This window comes from Salmo salar, chromosome 04 (assembly GCF_965601325.2).
Source record: "Salmo salar chromosome 04, fSalSal1, whole genome shotgun sequence".
NCBI lineage: Eukaryota > Metazoa > Chordata > Actinopteri > Salmoniformes > Salmonidae > Salmo > Salmo salar.
In genome coordinates this window covers 66,513,337-66,521,403 of record NC_138294.1, presented here as the reverse complement: position 1 = coordinate 66,521,403, position 8,067 = coordinate 66,513,337, and positions in this window count along the sequence as shown.

The following is an 8,067-nucleotide window of genomic DNA, read 5'->3' as shown; positions in this document are numbered from 1 at the left end:
GATGAGCACCAGAACCAGGCTAAAGCAAAAACTGTTAACTTCTCAATGTGTAGTGATCACTGAAGACTTGTAAGGAAAATCTTTACTCACTGCAGCAAAGTGTTGATTTCTATCATGCTACCTCTACAGACCATCACACTTCAACAAATCTCCATGTAAACCAAATGAATTGCATGCCCATATTAAGCTATCTGGTATGTAATCATATTCAAATGGGACTGTAATTTTTCTCCTTTTCACATCACAGGATGTATGCAAAACATTTATCAGAATTCTGTAGACCTCAAGATTAAAAGATTAATTCAATTCCGGATAACCTGACTGGTCATAATCTTTGTGCAAGGTTTGTTCACCAAGATGCAGTGTAAGATGCCTTACTCGTATGTATTATAACATAGATTACTTCCATTCAAATTAGAGCTGCTTAGAATTATTGATGTAAGTCCTCTAAAGGTCTTGTATCATTGATGTTTCATTGCAGTACAAATGTACATTTTTCAGACTAAACAATACCAGTCCTCTATCACTTTTCCCTTATTAGTGCAAACCACCAGTGCCAAACTATGAAGAATGAATGAAATAAGAATGAAAGAGAAAAAAACAAATACATTGAGGGTGACAAAGGTGTTGCAGTCTAGTCACAGAGGGCTGACTTTGCTTATTGAAGGTAAATACAAGTATGGTGACCTGCTCCATCTTGTGGACAAATATAATATTGCAAATTTGAAAATAGAAATGGCAAATTCAGAAAAATAGGCACAATCAAAGAGAGAACAAAAACACACCCCGCTCAGGTTAATTTATCAGTTAAACAGAAGACTACTTACTAATAATGGTTTATATAAACTACGTAACCAAAAGTATGTGGACACATGCTCGTCGAACAACTCATTCCAAAATCATGGGCATTAATATGAAGTTGGTCCCCGATTTACATTTACATTTTAGTCATTTAGCAGACGCTCTTATCCAGAGCGACTTACAGTAGTGAATACATTTCATACATTTTTTTCGCTCCGTACTGGCCCTCGTGGGAATCGAACCCACAACCCTGGCGTTGCAAACACCATGCTGTACCAACTGAGCCACATGGGACCTTTGCTGCTATAACAGCCTCCACTCTTCTGGGAAGGCTTTCCACTAGATGTTGGAACATTACTTGCTTCCATTCAGCCACAAGAGCATTAGTGAGGTCGGGCACTGATGTTGGGCGATTAGGCCTGGCTCGTAGTCAGCGTTCCAATTCATCCCAAAGGTGTTCGAAGGGGTTGAGGTTGGGCTCTGTGCAGGCCAGTCAAGTTCTTCCACACAGATCTTGACAAGCCATTTTTGTATGGACCTCGATTTGTGCACGGGGGCCTTTCCCAAACTTGCACAGAATCGTCTAGAATGTCATTGTATGCTGTAGAGTTAAGAATTCCCTTCACAGGAACTAAGGGGCCTAGTCCGAACCATGAAAAAACAGCCCCAAACTTTACTGTTGGCACTATGCATTGGGGCAGGTAGCGTTCTCCTGGCATCCGTCCGTCAAACCCAGATTCATCCGTCGGACTGCCAGATGATGAAGTGTGATCCGTCAGTCCAGAGAAAACGTTTCCACTGCTCCAGAGTCCAATGGCGGCGAGCTTTACACCACTCCTGCCAACGCTTGGCATTGCACATGATCTTAGGCTTGTGTGCAGCTGCACAGCCATGGAAACCCATTTCAGGAATCACCCAACGAACAGTTATTGTGCTGACGTTGCTTCCAGAGGCAGTTTGGAACTCGGTAGTGAGTGTTGCAAACGAGGACAGACGATTTATCAAATCCAAATACATATTTGTCACATACATGTGCTTAGCATATGTTATTGCAGGTGTAGTGAAATGCTTGTGTTTCTAGCTCCGACAGTGTCGTAATATCTAACAACTAATATCTAACAATACACACAAATTGAAAGTAACGGAATGGAATTAAGAATATATAAATATTTTGGGGACGAGCAATGTCAGAGAGGCATAGACACATACAGTAGAATATGATACAGTAGATTAGGATAGAATATAGTAGAATAGGATAGAATACATTATATAGATATGAGATGAGTAATGCAAAAATATGTAAACATTATTAAAGCGGCCAGTGATTTCAAGTCTATGTACACTACCGGTCAAAAGTATTAGAACACCTACACATTCAAGGGTTTTTATTTTTTACCATTTTCTACATTGTAGATTATTAGTACATCAAAACTATGAAATAACACATATGGAATCACGTAGTAAACAAAATCAAAATATATTTTATATTTGAGATTCTTCAAATAGCCACCCTTTGCCTTGATGACAGCTTTGCACTCTCTTGGCATTCTCTCAACCAGCTTCATGAGGTAGTCACCTGGAATGCTGTTCAATTAACAGGTGTACCTTCTTAAAAGTTAATTTGTGGAATTTATTTCCTTCTTAATGCGTTTGAGCCAATCAGTTGAGTTGTGACAAGGTAGGGGGGTATACAGAAGAGCGGCTCAAATAAGCAAAGAGAAACGACAGTCCATTATTTTAAGACATGAAGGTAAGTGAATATGGAACATTTCAAGAACTTTGAAAGTTTCTTCAAGTGCAGTCGCAAAAACCATCAAGCGTTATGATGAAACTGGCTCTCATGAGGACCGGAACAGGAACGGAAGACCCAGAGTTCTCTGCGGCAGAGGATACGTTCATTAGAGTTAACAGCACCTCAGAAATTGCAGCCCAAATAAATGCTTCACAGAGTTCAAGTAACAGACATCTCAACATCAACTGTTCAAAGGAGACTGCGAATCGGGCCTTCATGGTCGAATTGCTGCAAAGAAACCACTACTAAAGGACGCAAATAAGAAAAAACTTGTTTGTGCCAAGAAACACGAGCAATGGACATCAGACCGGTGGAAATTTGTCCAAATTTGAAATTGTTGGATCCAACCACCGTGTCTTTGTGAGACGCAGTGTGTGTGAAAGGATGAGCTCCTAATGTGTATTTCCCACTTTAAATCATGAAGAAGGTGGTGTTATGGTGTGGGGGTGCTTTGCTGGTGAAACTGTCTGTGATTTATTTAGAATTCAAGGCACACTTAACCAGCATGGCTACCACAGCATTCTGCAGCGATACACCATCCCATCTGGTTTGGGCTTAGCGGGAGCATCATTTGTTTTTCAAACAGGCCAATGACCCATCACACCTCCAGGCTGTGTACGGGCTATTTTACCAAGAAGGAGAGTGATGGAGGGCTGCGTCAAATGACCTGACTTACACAATCCCCCGACCTCAACAAAATTTTGATTGTTTGGGATGTGTCGGACCGCAGAGTGAAGGAAAAGCAGCCAACAAGCACTCAGCATATGTGGGAACTCCTTCAAGACTGTTGGAAAAGCATTCCAGGTGAAGCTGGTTGAGAGAATGCCAAGAGTGTGAAAAGCTGTCATCAAGGCAAAGGGTGGCTATTTGAAGAATCTGAATTTGTTTAACACTTTTGGTTACTACATGATTCCATGTTTTATTTCATAGTTTTGATGTCTTCAGTTTTGATGTCTTCAGTATTATTCTACAATGTAGAAAATAGTAAAAATAAAGAAAAACCCTTGAATGAGTAGGTGTTCTAAAACGTTTGACCGGTAGTGTATAGGGCAGCTGCCTCTTATGTGCTAGTGATGGCTATTTAAACAGTCTTTTTTCAGTCTCTCAGTCCCAGCTTTGATGCACCTGTACGGACCACACCTTATGGATGATTGCAGGGTGAATAGGCAGTGGCTCGGGTGGTTGTTGCCCTTGATTATCTTTTTGGCCTTCCTGTGACATCAGGTGCTGTAGGTGTCCTGGAGGGCAAGTAGTTTGGCCCCGATGATGCGTTGGGTAGACTGCGCCACCCTCTGGAGATCCCTGCAGTTGCAGGCGGTGCTGTTGCCGTACCAGGCGGTGATACAGCCCATTAGGATGCTCTCAATTGTGCATCTGTAAAAGTTTGAGAGGATTTTAGGTGCCAAGCCAAATGAAGAGGCGCTGTGATGGGTACACCGAGGAACATGAAGCTTTCCACCTTCTCCACTGCGGTCCTGTCGATGAGGATGGGGGGGGTGCTCCCTCTGCTGTTTCCGGAAGTCCACGATCATTTGTTTTGTTGACGTTGGGTGAGAGGTTGGCACCACACTCCCAGGGCCCTCACCTCCTCTTTGTAGATGGTCTCGTCATTGCTGGAAGTCAGGCCTACTACTGTTGTGTCGTCTGCAAACTTGATGATTGAGTTGGAGGCGTGTGTGGCCACGTGGTCATGGGTGAACAGGGAGTACAGGAGGGGGCTGAGCATGCATCCTTGTGGGGCCCCAGTGTTGAGGATCAGCAAAGTGGAGGTGTTGTTTCCTACCTTCACCACCTGGAAGTGGCCCTTTGGGAAGTCCAGGACCCAGTTGCACAGGGCGTGGTTCAGACCCAGGGCCTCAAGCTTAATGATGAGCTTGGAGGGTACTATGGTGTTGCATCGTCTGTGGATCTATTGGGGCGGTAAGCAAATTGAAGTGGGTCTAGGGTGTCAGGTAAGGTAGAGATTAAGGATCATATCACTAGTCTCTCAAAGCACTTCATGATGACAGAAGTGAGTGCTACAGGGAGATAGTAAAGGTAATTGAAGTAAATTACTTTCTTGGGTACAGAAACAATGGTGGACATATTGAAGCATGTGGGGACAACAGACTGGGATAGGGAGAGATTAAATATATCCGTAAACACTCCAGCCAGCTGGTCTGCGCATGCTCTGAGGACGCAGCTTGGGATGCCATCTGGACCGGCAGCCTTGCAAGGGTTAACACGCTTAAATGTCATACTTACGTTGGCCACGGAGGAGAGCCCACAGTCCTTGGTAGCAGGCCGCGTCCGTGGCACTGTTTTTTTCTCAAAGCGGGCAAAGGTGTTTAGCTTGTCCGGAAGCAAGACGTCAGTGTCCGCCACGTGGCTGGTTTTCCCTTTATAGTCCGTGATTGTCTGTAGACCGTGCCACATACGTCTCGTGTCCGAACCGTTGAATTGCGACTCCACTTTGTCTCTATACTGACGGTTTTCCTGTTTGATTGCCTTACGGAAGGAATAACTACACTGTTTGTATTTGGCCATATTCCCAGTCACCTTGCCATGGTTAAATGCGATGGTTCACACTTTCAGTTTTGTGCAAATGCTGCCATCTATCCACAGTTTCTGGTTAGGGTAGGTATTAATAGTCACAGTGGGTACAACATCTCCTATACACTTCCTGATAAACATCCATCACCGTATCAGTGTATTCGTCTGTTGTTCTCGGAGGCTACCCAGAACATATCCCAGTCCGCGTGATCATAATCTTGAAGCATGGATACCAATTGGTCAGACCAGCGTTGAATAGTCCTTAGCACGGGTACTTCCTGTTTGAGTTTCTGCCTATAGGAAGGGAGGAGCAAAATGGAGTCGTGATCAGATTTGCCGAAGGGAAGGCAGGGGAAGGCCTTGTAGGCATCCCGGAAGTTGGAGTAGCAGTGGTCGAGTGTTTCAGCAGTGCGAGTACTACAGTCAATGTGTTGATAGAACTTCGTTAACATTTTCCTCAAATTTGCTTTGTTAAAATTCCCAACTACAATAAATGCAGCCTCAGGATATGTGTTTTCCAGTTTGCATAAAGTCCAGTGAAGTTAGAGGGCCGTCGTGCTATCGGCTTAAGGGGGAATATACATGGCTGTGACTATAACCGAAGAGAATTCTCTTGGGAGGTAATACAGTCGGCATTTGATTGTGAAGTATTCTAAGTCTGGTGAAGAGAAGGACTGGAATTCCTGTATGTTATCACAATCACACCATGAGTAGTTAATCATGAAACATACACCCCCGCCCTTGTTCTTCCCGGAGAGATATTTATTCCTGTCTGTGCAATGAACTGAGAACCCAAATGGCTGAACGGACTCAGACAGTATATCCCGAGACAGCCATGTTGCCGTGAAAGAATATGTTACAATCCCTGATGTGTCTCTGGAAGGAAATCCTTGCCCTGAGCTCGTAAACTTTATTATCCAGAAACTGAACATCAGCGTGGTGTGCATGCCTCCTGAGTCGGACTAAAAATCCACTCCGAGTTTTGGAACAGCCTCTGGGATCAGTTCAATTGCACTGGGGGGTACGAACAAAGGATCCGGTTCGGGAAAGTCATATTCCTGGTCGTAATGCTGGTGAGTTACCACTGCTCTGATATCCAAAAGTTCTTCCAGGCTGTGTGTAATAAAACAAAACGTTTCCTGGGCTATTAATGTAAGAAATAACTCAAATAAAATACTGCAAAGTTTCCTAAGAGCTTGAAGCACAGCAGCCCTATCCGCACTTCAGCACTAGGCGGTCCTGTGCTGTAAGCATGTGGCCAATCACTTCACGGCTGAGCCGTTATAGCACCAAGATGTTTCCAATTCACAATAACAGTAGTTGACCGGGGTAGCTCTAGCAAGGCAGAAACTTGACAAACTGACTTTTTGGAAAGGTGGCGTCCTATGACGGTGCCAAGTTAAGTCACTTAGCTCTTCAGTAAGGCCATTCTACTGCCAATGTTGGTCAATATAGATTGCATGGCGGTTTGCTCGGTTTTATACACCTGTCAGCAACGGGTGTGCCTGAAATAGCCGAATCCACTCATTTGAAGGGGTGTCCAAATACTTTTGTATATATAGTGCATTCGGAAAGTATTCAGAACCCTTGACTATTTCCACATTTTATGTTACAGCCTTATTCTAAAATGTATTAAATCGTTTTTTCCCTAAATCTACACAAATACCCCATAATGACAAAGCCAAAAACAGTTTATTTGCAAATGTATAAAAATAATGTAAAACTGAAATATCACATTTGCATAAGTATTCAGAACCTTTAAGTCAGTACTTTGTTGAAGCACCTTTGGCAGCGATTACAGCCTCGAGTCTTCTTGGGTATGACGCTACAAGCTTGGTACATATGTATTTGGGGAGTTTCTCCCATTCTTCTCTGCAGATCCTCTCAAGCTCTGTCAGATTGGATGGGGAGCATTGCTGCACAGCTATTTTCAGGTCTCTCCAGAGATGTTAGATCGGGTTCAAGTCTGGGCTCTGGCTGGGCCACTCAAGGACATTGAGACTTGTCCCAAAGCCACACCGGTGTTGTCTTGGCTGTGTGCTTAGGGTCGTTGTCCTGTTGGAAGGTGAACCTCCGCCCCACTCTGAGGTCCGGAGCAGGTTTTCATCAAGGGATCTCTGTACTTTACTCCGTTCATCTTTCCCTCAATCCTGACTAATCTCCCAGTCCCTGCTACTGATAAACATCCCCACTGCATGCTGCTGCCCCCACCATGCTTCACCGTAGGGATGGTGCCAGGTTTCCTCCAGACAGGATGCTTGGAATTCAGGGCAAAGAGTTCAATCCTGGTTTCATCAGACCATATATTCTTGTTTCTCATGGTCTGAGAGTCCTTTAGGTGCCTTTTGGCAAACTCCAAGCAGGCCGTTCTGTGCCTTTTACTGAGGATTGGCTTCCGTCTGGCCACTACCATAAAGGTCTGATTGGTGGAGTGCTGCAGAAATGGTTGTCCTTCTGGAAGGTTCTCCCATCTCCACAGAGTTACTCTGGAGCTCTGTCAGGCTGACCATCGAGTTCTTGGTCACCTCCCTGACCAAGGCCCTTCTCCCCCGATTGCAGTTTGGATAGGCGGCCAGCTCTAGCAAGAGTCTTTGTAGCTCCAAACTTATTCCATTTAAGAATGATGGAGGCCACTGTGTTCTTGGGGACCTTCAATGCAGCAGTCATTTTTCGGTACCCTTCCCCAGATCTGTGCCTCGACACAATCCTGTCTCGGAGATCTACGGACAATTCCTTCGACATCATGGCTTGGTTTTTGCTCTGACATGCACTGTCAACTGTGGGACCCTATATAGACAGGCGTGTGCCTTTGCAAATCATGTCCAATCAATTGAATTGACCACAGGTGGACTCCAATCAAGTTGTAGAAACATCAAGTATGATCAATGGAAACAGGATGCACCTGAGCTCAATTTCAAATCTCATAGCAAAGGGTCTGAATA